Genomic DNA, 17,599 nt, shown 5'->3' on the forward strand with positions numbered 1-17,599 from the left:
AACAAACTCCGGCATCCTCCCTCCTCCAAACTCCTCGAACTTCCAGCCCTAGTCTCGCAGCAAATTGGACCCCAGGTGAGTTCTCCAGTCCCCACAGCAGCACCAAGTCAGCCCCTTAGAGGTCAACTCCTCTATTCAGAGCCTGCTGGGGAAATGTATGATCCTCCCTTTGCTAAGAGAGGCCTCCATCTGGCTGGAAAAAAGGGGGGATCTTTTTTTTTTATTTAACTTAGGTTTTACTGTTGATTAAGCGATAGCATATTAGAGAGATTGTTTGCAGAAGAAAAACCAAGTCCTGTTGCAGTCACCAGCTATCCACCCAAAGATGAAGTATAGCCTTTCTGTGTCATTAGTCTCATACAGGGTCCCCACACACAACAAAGAGGATGTATGTTACCTTAAACCATATATGGCTGTATACACTGGGAGAAGCACCTTAATATAGGAAGGAGCACAGGACCAGAAATCAGGAGAAATGAGTTCACTAGAAGTTCTGCCACTAACTTGTGTGATTCCCTACTTTGCCGGTAACTCACAGTCCCTTGGACAAATCACTTCCCTTCATTTGCCCTCAGTTTCCGATTCTGTAAAATGAGATTGAACTAGATGATCTCTATGTTCCCTTCTGTTCTCTGACATATGATTCAAAGACTCAAAGCCACTTCATTCCTCTGAGCCTCAGTTTCCTCACCTGTCAAATGGGGATCGTATGACTTCCTGCACAGTTTTGGGGAGGATCAAAAGAAATGATAAATGAGAAAGTGTTTTACAAAACCCTTTGCACTTTGTATGGACCTATGTAGGTATACACAAAAATCATTTCTAAGCCCTTTTCAAGCAGAAGAAGGACCCCTAATAAACGGATGATCCAACTGGGAGCTTCCTAGTCCTAAGTTCCTTCTTAGTTTTATACCCTGATGATGGAGAACCAGAAGTGAAGGATAACTTTCTTTCACAAAATAAAATCTTAGCAACTGCAACTATGGGAAGATGATTACCCAGTACTACTTTCCTTCCCCTGTGATCAGGGACGCTCCCTTGGGGCTGCAGCTGCAGTGGGGTGTTTCCCAACCTTTTTCAATCAGAGCCCCACCTGTGAACATGTTGGGACATACTATGCCCCTGCCCACTTGTCCCAACGTGTCCATCCTTCACCATTCCCTGACACCTGTCTATCCCACACTCCCTACTGTTCACACATAGAAGGCCATCCTCAATCCTCTCCTCAAAATAGCTGCTATCATTCTTCCATCCCCCTACCCTTCACCACCACCATTCCCCAACCACTCAAAAGTTGACAGATGGATGTAAGGACATAAACCTTACTCATCCTTCAAGGACCAGGAATTCCCGGTGCCTCTATGAAGCCTTCCCTGACCACTCCAACTCCCAGTGATTTCTCAGTGTAGACTTCTCATAACATTTAGAGTCTCTGACACACAGCAGGACTCTTAATTATGTTCTGTCTGTATTGCTTTCTTTTGTTTAAGGTTACAAGTCCTGTCCGGACAACTAGATTCGATGATCCTTAAGGACACTGACTATGTCTTATATTTCTGTCTTCACAAATATAGGCTAGCGCAGGGCTTGATGCACAGTGGGTACCCCCTCCTGCCACAGAAAACCCAACTTATTGGATTAATTGATTCATTACAATAAGCCAAAGCATTCTAGAGCCCTCTTTTATCTCTTTTTCAGGTTATGTCCCTAATCTAAAATGATGTAAGTTTTTCAGATTAATTCCTTCCCTGACAAGATAGGTGAGGCAGGGACCCGGAGAAGAGAGGTGTTGAAATAGAAGGGTGGGGTGGGTAACTAAATTGCTAAAAATACAAATTTATGGACTTTCCATAACGTCCATAATTTAAGTATTGCTACAGTTTCAGGACTAGAAAAATCCCAAGATTTGCCATTTTGTATTTTGTGGTGGGGGAAGTTAGTGTGTAGAAGGTATCTGATTTGAAATGAATTTTTGGAGAGTAGAGATGACATTGGCATCGTCAAGGTTCTGGGGAACTGGGTTAAGAGTGCTCGCTTTATCCCAGACTGAGGGCATGCTCAGATTTGGATCAAGTCATCTAGACATTCCCCCAGAACCTGCTTCTTCCACTGTTCCCTCAGAGCAGTGGTTCTTAACCTTTCGGTGTTTCACGAACCCCTTCAGCAGCTCGATGAAACCCACAGACCCCCTTCTCAGAATAATGCTTACAAATGAAAATAAATAGATAAAATAAAATAGATAGGATAACAAAGAAGACCAACTATATTAAATATGATGGTCAATATATTTTAAAAACAAGCTCATGGATTCTGCCTTAGGGAAAATGCCACCTCTGATGGTATAGGAAGCACCACGGGTGCTCCAGGCTGGCTATAAGAGAATTAGGCATGTGGGTCCAAAACTGACCCTTAAAAGATTACATGTTTAACATATTAGTTTTATTAAGTTCCCCTGAGCCATATTTCTACCTTTACAACCCACCTAGTTCCTGTTAATGAAGCCTGCAGGACTAGCAATCAGGCAGTCAAGTCGGGAAATGCCCACCTTATTAGAAATTTTCTTTTGGCTTTAATTGAATGATAACTCTATGAGTCTATGAACTGACCCTCAGATCTGATGAAAAATACTAATATCCATTACACTGGTGAGGTCCCCACTGGTAGTGTGAAATGAATACCCTTGTAATCTCTGAACATCTTGTACCAACTGTCAGGCTATGGTCTGATTTGGTCTGCTCTGGTCTGCTGTTGTAGTCTCCCCACCGAGGCAGGGTCCCTATTTCCAGAGAAACCAGCTAGTACATATGCCCTTGGGAAGGGTGAGGAAAGGAGCAGAAAAACCAAAGGAAGCTCAGTTTTCTTGCCCCTTCAGTGGAAAAGCATTGGAAGGGTGGTGTCGGGAATCAGCACATCAGCCGACTTAGCGAGTCCCAGCTTCGGCTATGATTTTCAAAGACTAAGGTCCTCAGTCTTTCATAAAGACAAGCATGAGGAAGAGTCAGAAAGCAGATCTTTTTTAAAAAAAGTACTTAAATACAAAAGTACAAATATAGGGTCATGAATATGGAAAATCAACTTATTTGAATGAACTGAATGATTGATTATAGAAGCTTTAATTTCCTGTATATGAATTTACGTGAAGACTGAAAATTCAGGGAATCCTGTTTAAATCTTTTAGGGGAGCTAATCCCTTTTTAAAAAAACTAACTCATTTTTTTAAAGTGACTTAGCCCATAATTTTAAGTTTTAAACTCTAAGCATAGATTTCGTAAATATCCCATACATTTTCTATTAAAAATTTTAAAAATCATATCTACAGTACTTTAGTACCTGACTTGTATATTTATGTGACTATTGTTAGAAGTGACTAATTGGGTTTGATTAGCTTCATCATTAATATTCTGTCCATAATTTAACATGCTTCAATAAAATACCCTAAAGCAGTATAATGATTAGATTTCAGGAATATGTGTTTTGCAATTAAGTTGCTCTTGATTTTGATATGCAGATTAAGAAATGGTGGTCTCATTTAAAAAAAAAACTGCCCTTATTAACTCAGCAGTATACTCTGAAGATTAGGTAAGAAATCCAAGATTTTCTCTTTGTATATGCTAGTTAAAATGTATTTCAATCAAGCGTATGTGGGCAAATCAGATTTGATTAGTTTAAGTTCACAGTCATTCTATCTAAATGAATAATGTGTCACCTAACATTGCAAAAATTTGATTAATAGTTTATCAGTTAATTAAAAATGAGGTTTAATTTTTCTTTTTTAGGAAAATGCAAGGTAGATATTCCTTGTGTTCATCATAAATGCAAATTATTTCAGCTCGAATCTATTGTTCCTTGTTCCCTTCTAAGCCAACTAGCAAGAAAAATAGAGCTCTTCAAATTATCTCTTGCAGGGAGTAGTAAAACTTTGTTTGCTTCCACATATGGTTGCCACTTGTCTCAGGCTCAGAAAAGATTTTCATTGTGGGCTGAGTCCGAGCAACCTCAACTTTTTCCCCAAGCCTTTCCCAGTCCCAGCCCCATGGCTCCTTCTCTCTCTTCCCCTTTCCTTCTTACCACCAGTTTTTGTTTATTTTGTTTCTGTTTTGGAAAGACTATTTTCATCCAGCTATTTTGTTTACCTACTAGTATTGCAACCCCCTCACCCTTCACCAGTTCATGGGATCAACTTTACTAGTCACCTCTTAGAAACAGCAAAGAATGATGCCTTGACCCACCAATATACACGTACTGATGCCTTCTAAATTTGGAGGCTGACTTTTCACTATTCGGCATGAGAGGACAAGTCACTAAATCTCCTTGGGTTTCAATTTTTTTGAGATTTTTCATTCCCTTCCAGCTCAGATTCTGTGTTCTACCTGGGCTATTCCTAAAATCATCCAACTGGATCAACCAGAACCAGTCATTTAATGTTCTCTAAGAGGCTTTGTAAGTTGTAGTAGCCTTAACACAAATGTGGTATCCTTCTAGTTATTGGTTGTTGATTTGCACATGATCCAAGGGATCTGTGGGCAAATTATATTTGACTTTGCCAATGAGATGATCTGAAACAGTCAACATTAATTTTTACTTAAGCCTTTGGTATCTAAGGCTCTGAAATCTGTGCTCAGGGGAGGAATATACAAAAACAAAACAAAACAACAGAACTCACTAAGATTAGCACCCAGTCTTCTTGCCAGAATTAAGCTCCTTGAGGTCAGGGATTGTTTAGTTTTGTTTTTAATTCGTATACCCAGTATAGTGCCTGGCGCATAGTATGTGCTGAATAAATGTTTGTGGAATTGAAATGAATTAAATTAGAGGAGATTGGACATGAATTATTATAATAAAAGGTGACATAAAAGAGGTAGAAACAATTATGGATGAAGATTCAGGGATGGGAGAAAAAAATGGGGTGGGGTGGGAATAATTGTTTAAAGCCCTTAGCTTCCTTCCATCCACCCTCTGGGCCATTTTTTCATTAATTAGGTTAATTAAATGAAGCATCTTGGAACTACATAGAGTTGGGATTTTTAGAGTCCTTTAGATGAGGGAGGTCATTTAATAAGCAGTAAAAGACCACTGGGGTGGTACCATGGGAGAGAGAGGCTGGATCCCAGGGTAATTACTGAAGGGACAGACAACAGAGCCCAGGAACAAAAGAGAATGTCTTTCTTCCACGGAAGAGCTGGTCTGAATAAATACTTAGATGAATTTAATTTAAAATAAGAGAGTTAATGGCCTAATTCTCCCACTTGGAGTCAGGGAGGAGGCTACAAAGATCTAAGATCCAGAGGAGTGGAAACCATCCTTCTGCCCATCTCCGGGCCCATCCCTGGCCCTAGTAGCCACCCACAGCTTCTAGATATCATTTCAAAACCAGACCCCCAAAGCTGACTGAATCCACCCCACACACACCTCTGCCCCTCCTCCTCTACCACACCCATACCTTTCAGGCCTTCTTACTGGGTCAAGGCACAGGCAGAATCTGTGGGATGTTCCGCTGCCCACCTCGAGCATGAAGCTGCTCCTCTACACTTAGCAGAATCTATGCTTCAAGGTCCAGTTCACCTCACACCTGCCAGAAAGTCTTCCCTGACTTGTAATATCATAGAATTAAATCTGGAAAGGACCTTAGATGCCAATGAATATAGTCCTCCCATTTTACAGATGCAGAAATCGAGATCCAGAGAAGGTTAAGAGACTTGACCAGAACCACACAGCTAGTAAATATATCTGAGACAGAATATGAACCCACTTCTTCATCACTCTAAGTCCATTGCCCTGTCCTTTATGGCACACTCCTTTCCAGTCCACTTTTATTTCTTATAATCAATATCCCACAACCTGGGTAATATCCTGTCTTGTATTGTTCCCTAATTGCTTTTGGGAGAACCTTGCGCTCTAGTTAAACATCATGAGAGCAAGACTCTATCTGCTATTCCAGCTTCCTTGACTGAGCCCTCAGTGGGGGATCAGGAAAGACTGGTTGCCTTAACTTGAATTGATTCTTACAATCTCCCTGCCTCCAACCTCCATGTAAGCTAATGATGCATAGAAGCCTGATTTTCCTGCTGGGGAAGAGAGAGGGTTAGAAGGTCGAGGGGGAGAAAGAGGAAAATAAATCTCAGAGTAAAACAAATCATTCATTTTAAAATTGTTTGTAAAAGCGTTATTCAAGGATAAGTCTCCAACTGGCTGTGAGATAAAAGATGCCCATATAATTTTGTTTTCTTTTGGGTCCCAATCTGTAATTTCATCAATATAGACAACTCATCTGCAACTCACAGTCTTAGAGATTTTCCTGGGTCACAGAGAATTGAAGAGCCAATATGTTACAGAAGCAAGATTTAAGCCTAGGTCTTTCTGACTCCGAGGCTCCCTCTCTCCAGGGTCAATGGCCGAATAGTATCATTTTAAAAAGTCATCAAGAACTTCAACAGGATCTTTTGCCAGTTACCCAAAACATTCTACAGCAAGATTGGGGACATACTTGTGTCACCTTTTAGAATTTAGAACTTCTGAGCAAATATGTCTTTTTTTTTCCCCAGAGAGAATGAATATCCATTTTTTAAATGACATGGAAAAATTGACCCAAAGCCTCAGAAAAGAACTTCTAAAATTTCTGGTGTTATTAAGTGAATTTCTGATGAAATTTCTATAAAGATTTCAGAGTGAAACCTATCACCTTAAGGCAATTACAGAATAGATAAATTCTGTAGGCTTTTTTTTTTTAAATTTGAATTTAGCCATTGCAATCAGAGGGAACCACTCCTGGTCTCACTTCGGCAACGGCCTTTCTAACTGTACAGAAGCCAAACTTCCAAGTGCTTTGCAGCATCTGGTTATAATAAAGCCTTTATCCAGCATCTAGAATTCAGGCATACACCACTAAATTTGCAGGATGTATCTGGCCTGGGAGAGAAGTGCAGCTACATAAATGAATAGATAAAATCCTATCTATTTTATCTTTGGAAGTAGACAGAGCAAAGGATAAACTGTATCCCTGCAGCGTCACAGATCAGTCAGCACCTGAGCAAAGCTGAGTCCACTTAAATAAGGGTCATATTTTCAAAGGAGGGCCAAATTTCACTGTGAGATGCGACTATATAGGAGTGTGTAAAGGAGTCATGTGTTAGCATCCAAGGGCAGAATTAGCACCTGTGTTTGTGGCTCACGCTGTCAAAATCTGCAAAAGTGTTCTGAATTAGGCCTGATGCTCTCTTCCTCCTGCTCCTAGCAGCTCTCACAAGACCCAAGCATGATCTGTATGAGTTGCACACAGTAGGCAATTAATAAACGCTTGTCTAACAGAACATTGAATCTAGGCATGAATGCTGCTAGAAGAAAGGAGCAGCATAAGGATTCAGGGAAGAGAGCAGAGCTTGAAACGTTATCCTTTGGAGCCGATGGCTGGGCAAACCGTGAAGCTGTCAGGATTGACACTTAAGATGGCTGAAATCACCAGGCTGAATACATTTCACCTTGTTCAGCTATATTCCTGATGCCAGACATTTTTTCCTTTTCCGTGGAATTGCCTGGCTATTTTGGTATCCTGAGATGTTATCATCTAAGTCTTCACAAACTATCTTAATATGTCAATAATAATAATAATATTAACCAGCATTTATAATAGCATTTTAAAGTTTACAAAGCACTTTCCATCTTATCTCATTTGATCCTCTTGTTAACAAGGCAAAACTCTACCTGCTGCTTAACCATCAGAGATTTCATCCATTCTCACAGCTTCAACTATCACCACTGTGAAAATGACTATCTGTATCTTCACCCCAGACCTCTTTTCCAAGCTCCAGTTCCACATTTCCGACTATCTGCGTTCAGTCGATCCACAAGCATTTATTAAGTGTGCCTAGCACCGTGCAATGTGCTAGATATAAAAAGACAAAAATTAAGTAATTCCTTCTTTCAAGAACTTATATTCTTTTGGAGGAGAAGAAGTACCCATAAAAATATAATTGAAATATACATAAAAGAAAATTGGCCAAATTTTGCAGGAGGCTACTAGCAACTGAGAGTAACAGGAAAGGCTTTGGGTAGAAGATGGCTCTTGAGTAGAATTTTCTGTCTCCCTCTACTCCAGTTCCAAACCCATTTCCATCATTCTTATAATTTCCCGGGTCTGAAGACTCATAGTCATCCATCCTTTCAATCTTTCAGCTCCTTTATCCCCCAGAGCTAACTTGTCACTGTGGCCCGTCAGTTCTTGGTTTGGCTCCTTCAGCTCGGTTCCTGTTACCACTACTGAAATCTAAGTGTCCATCACCTTCCACTTATCTTCCTACAACAGCCTCCTAGCTAATTAGCCTGACTGAGCTTTCTTCTTATTTCACTATATTCTGTATGCTTCTTCTGGATTAGTCTTTCTCGTAAAAGACCTCTCTCTCCTCTTACTCCCCTATTCTGGGAGCTTCAATGACAGCTTGCTGCCTATTGCCTTAATGAGAGGGCCTTCCAAATTTGGTTTGGCTTGGTATGACTTCCTTCTGAACTTGGTTGAATGTGCACCACTTCAGTCCAACGAATCACTTCATTATCCTTTGTTTGTTCACAGAAGCAGAGTCTTAAAATCTTGGAGGGGAAAGGGGACCAGTTATAACAACTTCCCACCCCCTGTAGTAAAGAGAAAAGAACCCTGGCCTTGGAACTGGAAGACTTGGCTTCAAGTCCAGATTCTGACATTAGTTAGCTAGCTGTATGACCCTGGGTAAATCACTTAATATCTCTGGTCCTGATTTTTCTTATCTGTAAAATTAGAGCATTGAAAAGGGAGGTTTAAAATTCCATGAGTCTTGCTTGGGAATCTTAACTGAATTCCTTTGTTTCATTCTGTTTCTGCTCCTCCATTTCTAGAATTCCCTCATCCTACCACTTTCCCAATCCAAAGCTTATCAAGGTTCCTCCTCAATTTTCACCTCCTCCAGGAAGGATGGTGTCTGACTTAGCTCAGTGTCTGACAAATAGTTGGTGCTTAAAAACATAGTTGGTTACTCCACCTGCCACTGGTGTGTCCTTTGAAGTTGGTACCACACAGTTCAGCATTTGATTGTTCTACAATTGTTTTGGTTTTTTTTTTTTTTGGTAAATGAGTAGATAATTAACTTCTCCTAGGGTAAGATTGTATCTGATACAGGGAGCTGGCTAGAGTGCCGGGCCTGAGTCAGGAAGACCAGAATTTAAATCTGGCATCAGGCAGTAGCTGTGTGACCTTGGACATGTCACTTAACTTCTATTTGCCTCGGTTTTCTCAACTGTAAAAAAGGAATAATAATAGAACTTATCTTACAGGTTGTTATGAGAATCAAATTAGATAATATTTGTAAAGTGTCTAACATAGTGCTCAGCACATAGTAGGTGCTATATAAATGCTTATTCTTTTCTCCTTCCTCCTCTTCCCTTTCCCATATTTCCCCCTCACCATCTAACACAAGTCTAGGCATAAAGTTTAAGATAGATAAAAACTTTTTTAAATTAAAATGCTTCAATTGGGAAAAAGAATAAGGAGATAATTGGGCCATAGCCCCTCTATGGCACCAACCATTTGGGGATGCTTGGACCCCAGTGAGAAATGCCCCTATCCTGTGATTGATCCCTGGGTAGATTCACCCTTGAGCTGTTATTGACATTTATATGTGCACTACAGCTATTTTAGGATGCTCATTAGTACCGAATCCTTTTTTGCAGTCCTGGAGAGAAGAGGAGAGGAGAAGAGAGGAGAGGAAGTGAGAGGAGAGGTGAGAGGAGCTTACTTTTAATTCAATACTTAACTGCCTTTGAAAAATCTAAAGACAAAAACCTACTGTTAATGGGAGAAATATGAGCCTGAAACAACTAATAAAGTTGATGTCAGTCCAGTCATAAATTGCCGGAGATTTGCTGGGCTTCAGAAAATGAAGTCCCTGGTCCTTCCTTGGCCACATTTTCGAAAGGAAAAGCACAGAGTTCAGTCGGTCTTCACAGGATGCGTTGGGTTCAGCTTATTGAAGCCTTTTGTGCTGTTTATGGACCATTTCTGCATGTAAAACAGGAAATTAGAGTACTAAAAATGACTAACAGGCCAAATTAGCCTGTTTTCATCCTCACAGAATCCCCCCAAGGCCAAATTAACTGTGACCCAAAGGGTCACTTCAGGAGCCAGGGAGCCGCCTTTGGAGCCAGGCTGGGGGAAAGTGGGCCCTCCCACCTCCCAGGACTAGGAACCCAGGCTCTATTTCCTCTGAAAACACAGAAGGATGGGTAACCCCTCCCCTCGCATGAAAGCTCACTCAGGGATGCTTCACCCAGTGCAGAAACACAGTAAATGCCCACGGAGCATTTAAGCCCTTCGATCAACTACATTCAACTTCATTCAATAGGCATTTATTTGTTTCTATTATGTGCAAGGCCCATTCTGGGTCCATTCTGAGTGTCTTGGCATCCAGAAAATGGGGGCATGGGGACATAGTACAGGACAGCAGTACAGTGACCTTTGGGAAGGAGGTGACAGTAGAGATTCAAGCATCTGTATAACCTCCTCCTCCTCCTCCTCTCTTCTCCCTCTAGCAAGTGTGGGATAATGATTATCTTAAAACAACTCTCATTTATATAGTATCAAGCAGTTCACAGAGTGCTCTTCTCCTGGCAACCTGCAGATAGTACAAGTATTATTACCCACATTTACAAATAAAGGAAACTGAGACTCAGAGAGATGAAGTGATTTGTCAGCATTCACAGTTTGTAATCCTTGAAACCGAGGTGGGAAGCCGGAACTACTTACTGACTGACCACCCATTCATTCCTTCTCCCCCAGACCCCACTGATAGGGAAATTCTAATATAAACTCCTTGAGGGCAAGAGACAATTTTATGTTTTTATCTTTGTATCTGTAGGAGTTAGCACAGAGCAGGCATTTGTTGAAACTGTGGAAATTTAAAATCATATAGATGCAAGGGAATTGTTCCATAACAAAAGGATCCTTTCACTTTGCAAAAAGATTCCTTTAGGAATGCATTTAAGTGTTTGTTTATAGTTCCTTAAACACTTGAAAGCCTAGGCAACCCTAAAATGATGGTGTGGAACTGTGGATCTTTGAGAAAACCAGAGTCAGCCTGATCCATCAGGCTCTGGTACTGATTTGACTATCCAAACACCAGGGGAGTCTCCGTTTCTTCATCTGTATAATGAGAGAAAGAACACCTGCCCTCACCTCACATGTCCATCCTGAGGATCAGGTGAGAGAATGTCAGAGATTGCTTTGCCGAATAAGAAGCATTCCCAGGGTCCCCAGAGCTTTCAGCTAGAAGAGACTTCAGATATCATCGGGGCAAAGCCTTCACTATGCAGATCAAGAACCTGTACGGAAATGACTATCCAAGGTTGTGGTCACAATTCGTTGTTATTAAGAAGGCTTCAGCTTGTAGCACTTCAGTGGGACAGAACTCTTCAGGAAAAATGAGCCCCTTTGTTGTGATTTTGCATTCTTTCTCAAGCCCTGTCGCAGTCTCCATTTCCTTCTTTCTGTCTTGTTTTTGTTCTCTCTCCCTTCCCCCATCCCCTCCATGCCCTCTGAACATACCTATTTCTCAATAATCACCTCCTTGGGTTTACAATGTTTCATTGGTGAGCGAGAAAAGGTTGATGTCTTCGGTGATATTTATTGTGCAGAGGGAGCAGAGTACCAATAACTCACCGGTGGTACCTCTCCTAATGAGTAAAGACAAATACCATAACAGGGATCAGCCACGATGCGCCCAACAGAGTAAAAAATATGCCAAAATCACATAAAAATTCACTTCACATTAGTGAGGCATATAGATCACCACTAGATTAAGGAAATTAGAGCTTTTTCTTTATGAGGCTGGAGTGAATTCTGTCATGGTGGTATGGATGCAAGGAAGTAATGGGGACAGACCTCCCAGGAGGGAAATAAATCCCAGGTCTTCAGCAGAACCAGGAATGACTCTTACAGAGCTGGGCTCATAGCTCTGGAATCTGGGTCAGAGTATCATAGAGTAACAGACTGTCTCCAGCCTCAGAGATCATCTAATCCAGGGGTGGGGAACCTGTTGAGATGCAATCAAAGGACTGTGCTTGAGGACCTAGAGGGCCATGTGTGGCCTCAAGGCTGAAGGTTTTAATTTTACTGACGAGGTCAAAAAGAGGAAGAGGAATGACTAACCCAGGTAATATAGGTTATAATTGGTAGAGCTAAGATTGAACCTCTTGCCTTCTGATTTCAAGTATGGCTTTCTCTGGAAGCCCAGAAAGTACTTTGTGAATGGTTAGTGAGATAAGGTGTTCTTTCCCTCAGACCTGTCACAGTGCCTTTCTCCCAGATAGGTTGCTTTCCCAATAACCAGCCAGGGAGGTAGGTTGTAAGAATATGATTTCTCCCTTTTCACACGTGAGGCAACTGAGGCTTTGAGCAGCTAAGTGCCTTTAGGAGCATGATGTAGCTATTAAGTATTTGGGAACGAGATTAAACCCAGGTCTGGTCTCCTGACTCCAGGTCCAGAGCTCTTGCAGTTGTGCTATACTGCCTCTCTTATTTGATCAAAGCGAGTTTCACCTTGGTAGTGCCTGAAATCCTATCTTCCTTCTCCGGTGAGATTACAAACTCCTCCAGGAAGAAAACTGTCTTACCCAAGTCTGTAGCTTTCTCGCTACCTGCCTGGTATAGGGTCCCACACAGAGTAAGCAACTCAGTGAACATTTGATCATTAAAGACCCTGCTTGGTGTTAAAAAAAAAATCCATTCCCTTTGGAGGGATCTCAGCTGCTGGCTCTCCAGGGGAGCTTCCCATATTGTCAGCAAAGATGGGGAGAAGCAGGAGATTCACGGGGCCCCAGGGAGGGACCCCAGAAATGGAGGCATAGGAAGATGCCAGAATCCTTCTCCTTTGAATTCCCACCCATGGGTATGTGGCAGCCTGCTGTTCTGCAAGATTGTTATTCAGAGAGATGGATCATTTTGTGAGTGTGTGTGTGTGTGTGTGTGTGTGTATAAGGGAGGAACACAGAGAAAAGAAGCAGAGGGAGACAGAGAAAGACAAGAGAGAGCAAAAAAAAGGGAAAGAAATAGGTTGAAAAAAATCAGAGAAAAGAATAACAACTCTTGTTTTTTATAATCCTTTAGGGTTTACAAAACATTTTCCTAATGACAAAAAGGGAAAAGAGGGCAACCTTTGGGATGGGCCTGCCTGCCTCCATTTTAGAAGGAAGCTCAGCAAGGCCTGAAGCCAAAAGGGACAGAAAAGGACAGGAGACGGTGGACACATTTTCTCAGCTGGAGAAAGACAACTTGGTTTGTCCATAAGACTTTTAGGTAAATCCACTGGAATGGTTACTGTACTATGGGTTAGAACACTGTACACATTTAATAAATATTGAGTTAAATTGAAGTAAAAGAAAAGGATTGCCATCCTACCCCAAAGGTACCCAATCTAAGGGCTGATTGTAGAAGTCTTTGGAGATGATGGGTCTTGTCTCTGTAGGAAGTGAAGCAGGTGGTCCCAAGACTCTGAATTTGTTTGACCTGCCAGAGTTGACTCAGTCACATTAAAACTAAAATGATACATGAGCCCCGTTCCAGGATGTGTAGATTTTCTTTGAGTCAGGAATTTAGAAATCTAAACTAAAAACCTGAGATCTGCAGTAGGAAGCCCAGAAGCCCAAGCTGAGCATTACCAAAATCCAAGGTCAGTGAAAGGGACTCAATCCTGGCTCTAGCCCATGGAGTTCAGGCTCTACCATGTGTAGGCCACAATTCAACATGCGTGAAGATAGCTTGTATTATCTATCTTCTCTGAATAAGACAGGGAGCTTCGCATGAACAGAACATCTTCTCTAGAGTCTACACCCTCATCCCAATCTGTCTAGGAAGACTTTTCCTGGGAAGCCAAAATCAGGCAGGATTATGCACCAGTCCTGCCAAGGTCAAACACCAGCAATCCCAGAGTAGGAGACACATGGCCAGATCCAGGGAACGAGAAACAGACATGAGTCAGGGATTGGGCAACAAGCAAAAACAGATAGATTGCGGTCAATGACCTATCTGGCTCTTGGCCTCCCTCTCATGTTAACCCTGGCCAGTCTTCAGAACTCTGGGAAGTGGTCCAGGCTAGAGCCCATGACCAGGCCAAGGGACAGAGTCTGGAGACCAGGACAGGGGCAATATTTGCCTTGGGTCCAGGCGCAAATATCAAGATGACGAATCTAGGTCAGAAGCTAGACAGGCCTGGACACTGCAGCTCCTCTCGAAATATCTACTGCTGCTGTTGATGGACCTTTTATCTTTGGCTTCCTTTAAGTGAGTGACATCCTACCATGACACCTGAGTGAAGCTAAAAGACTCAATGTTGAGACCGCCTTCCCTTTTGAATTCTCATGTGTAATCCAGACAGATCATCCCTTGGGATTTCTCTTGGGAACAAAAGAGGGAAAATATTATGGGGGTCTGTTTCAGGGTTCCTGATCAAATGTAAATGGATATTAATTTTATTTTCCATTTACTTCAATATTTTAAGGATCGAGTTTTCATCAGGGTGGATACTTCTTCCATAGCAATGGGTTACTAACTCTCAGCCTTCATTAGTTGCTTTGGCTGGAAATAAAAAAAATCATATGGCGACCAACTTTCTGGAGATAAGCTCTCCAAACTTGGCTAAGCTGGTACTTGGATGGAAGATAACATAGTCTCAAGGCTTTTCCATCTTGGATTGCCCCTACCAGAGTTTGGTTGACACCATCGTAGTACTCAGAAACACTACATTATCTCCATGCCATGATAAGGCACCAGAGAAGGACTTTAGCAGAGAGTTTTCAATTTCCTCTGAAGACATTCTGTCAGAAAGCAATTCTGGCTCATGCCACATCCCTCTGCCAAAACTCTCTGAATAGCAGAGATGACCATTCCTTAGTCCAGTCCACTTCTACTCATAAGCATATTTTTATAGCTCAGACTAGTACAGGATGAATGATTCTGTTTGCATCTAGTCTTATATCTTCTTAAAGACCCTCATTGGCTGCCCATTAGCATAACCTTGAATGACACAGTACCTATACCACCTAAGGTGGTTCCTTTCTCCTGATCTTGGGTCTTCTCATCTGTAAAATGAGAAGCCCAGACCAGAAGAATCCTTAAAATCTCTTCCAGCTCTAACATTCTATGATCCTCTATATTTTTAGTCTCATTCTCTGTTTGTCCCTTCCTTCCAGCACTCCCAATACTTGATATAAGGCTCAGTCAATGTTGGCAACCAAATGGTTATTCAGCCATATTCTGTACCCCTTCAGCATTAATAAAGGTTTACTGTCTGTATTTTAAACCTTCCCAAATACTCCAGTTCAGAGTGGCCTTTCTCTTCTTTGGCCCCCAATCACACTTGCAGTGTGAGCCATGAGATAGACTGCAGATAAACACGTTACCTCCCCAGTTAGGCTAGGACCAGGAGCCACAGCTTCTTTTGTTTCCCACATGCCACCTAACACAGACTTTGGATCACAGTAGGTGTTCGATAAATTCATGAATAATTACAACATGGACCAAGTTGGGAATTCCCTGCAGTCCAGGAAAAGCTAAAGTGCCCTTTGCTTCCAAACCCTGGCAGAGAGAGCATGTGGGGGAGGAAGGGGCATGACAGACATGGCTAGGAACAGCAAACTCTGCAGCTAATTCTAGGCCAAAGGGGAAGATGGATAAAAGTAAATGTATGAGTGAGCTCTTGAAGTAATGAAGTGAAAGTAATACTGATTGGCCTCATTTAGAACAGTTCAGAAATGGATTGCCACCACTGAATAGCAGAGAATCAACTGACAATCATCACCATGGCCCAGCAACCACAGCTACCTCCATCAGTCGATGGAGAAATGTAATTAGGGACCATTTAAACTGGATCACTTAGGAAAGGTGAATTTTCTTTCCCTACTAGTAAGTACCATGGAAAGGGAGGGAAAGATGGAGGTACACAAAGAGAAGCTAAGGTACATAGAGACAGAGACAGACAGAAACAGAGTTGCAACACTTAAAATGAAATAAATTATTAAAACACCAATACCAAATATTAAAATACCAAAATACCAAACTGAATGAGAGGGCTTTAACTGCCACCCAAAGTGGCAGACTTCAAGGGGGCAGCTCTTATAATGAAAAAATTATTAAAACACCAATACCAAATATTAAAATACCAAAATACCAAACTGAATGAGAGGGCTTTAACTGCCACCCAAAGTGGCAGACTTCAAGGGGGCAGCTCATCACTCACTGTTTCTATAGAGCAAAGGCCAACTAACATAAAACTCTCCCAAGACAGACATTTCCCTGTATCAGGATGCAAGGGATTCAGGTTTGAGGCTTAGGGTTCTTTGATAGGAAGTATATGACTGGCCATCAAATAGAGTTTACCTAGAGAACCTTATCAGATGCTGCTCCTGCTGCAGCTGTTTGCTAGCAGGCAAACAAAAATATAAACATGTGAGGATGTTCTGTGCACATATGTGCATATGTTCATGTCTATTGTCCTAGAAATTATTATTAGGATGTAGGATAACTTTCTCCCCAGAATATATAATATATTAATCCAGAAAGGAAGCTTGGGAGAAATAAAGACATCGAGTTTAGATCTGAATTAGCTAGTAGTATATTATTTGAAGAAATGTTGAACAGCTTGGCAAATATTTGATACCTTTGAGTTTGAACATAGCCGTCGAGTCGGAGGCTGAGTTGGTATATTCAGAGCCAAAGCAAATGCTACTTCTTGAGACCCTCTCCTCTTTTGTCTCCCTTCTCACTGATATATCAGGTTATTATAATCTGCTTTGTAGGCAACCTCATGTTATGTGCTGAGACATAATTACAGTAACCTGCCTGATGGAATTGTCTGTGACATACACATAGCCTGATTCACCAGCCCTGATAGTCAGGAAAAGGTCTCAATGGGCAGAGGGGGAGGTAGGGACAATCAAACATATGTCTTTATCTACATGTAGATAAAGATATATGTGTATATATATATATGTGTGTGTGCATATATGTGTATCTATGTATGTACATGTGTATATATATATATATGTATTGTGTGTGTACACACACATATACATTTATCCTCCTTACATTCCTCAGTCCCATTCAAGGATTAAAGTAAGTATCTTCAGATTCTGACTGATGCTTCTGTTGAAAGAGGTTATAATGTCAGGGGGAGAAACTGCAGGATGGACATCTAGTTTGGCCCCTGATGAATAGTTTGTCTGTTATCATGTGGCCTTCTTGTGTGTCCTTCCAGAGCCAGTGTGTTGATTTACTTCCTCTTGCAAACAGACGCTTACCCTCAAGGAATGAGTTATGTCTGCTGATGATTTAATTTATCGTATAATTGAGTCAATTATAGATCCTCTGGGAAGAGAACAGGGTGGTAACTCATTTAGGTGGGCTGGTAAATTCTTAGCCTTTATTTTCAAGACTGAATTAAATCATCATTGTAAGCCCTGACTTTGTTTATCATACACAGCACTATTTTTATACACTTCTTGGACCCTTACCGTGTTCTATTTTGTACTATGTTTATTTCTCTCCCTGTCTCATTTGTTCAGCTAGACTACAAGCTCTTTGAAGACA

This window comes from Trichosurus vulpecula, chromosome 3 (assembly GCF_011100635.1).
Source record: "Trichosurus vulpecula isolate mTriVul1 chromosome 3, mTriVul1.pri, whole genome shotgun sequence".
Lineage (NCBI taxonomy): Eukaryota > Metazoa > Chordata > Mammalia > Diprotodontia > Phalangeridae > Trichosurus > Trichosurus vulpecula.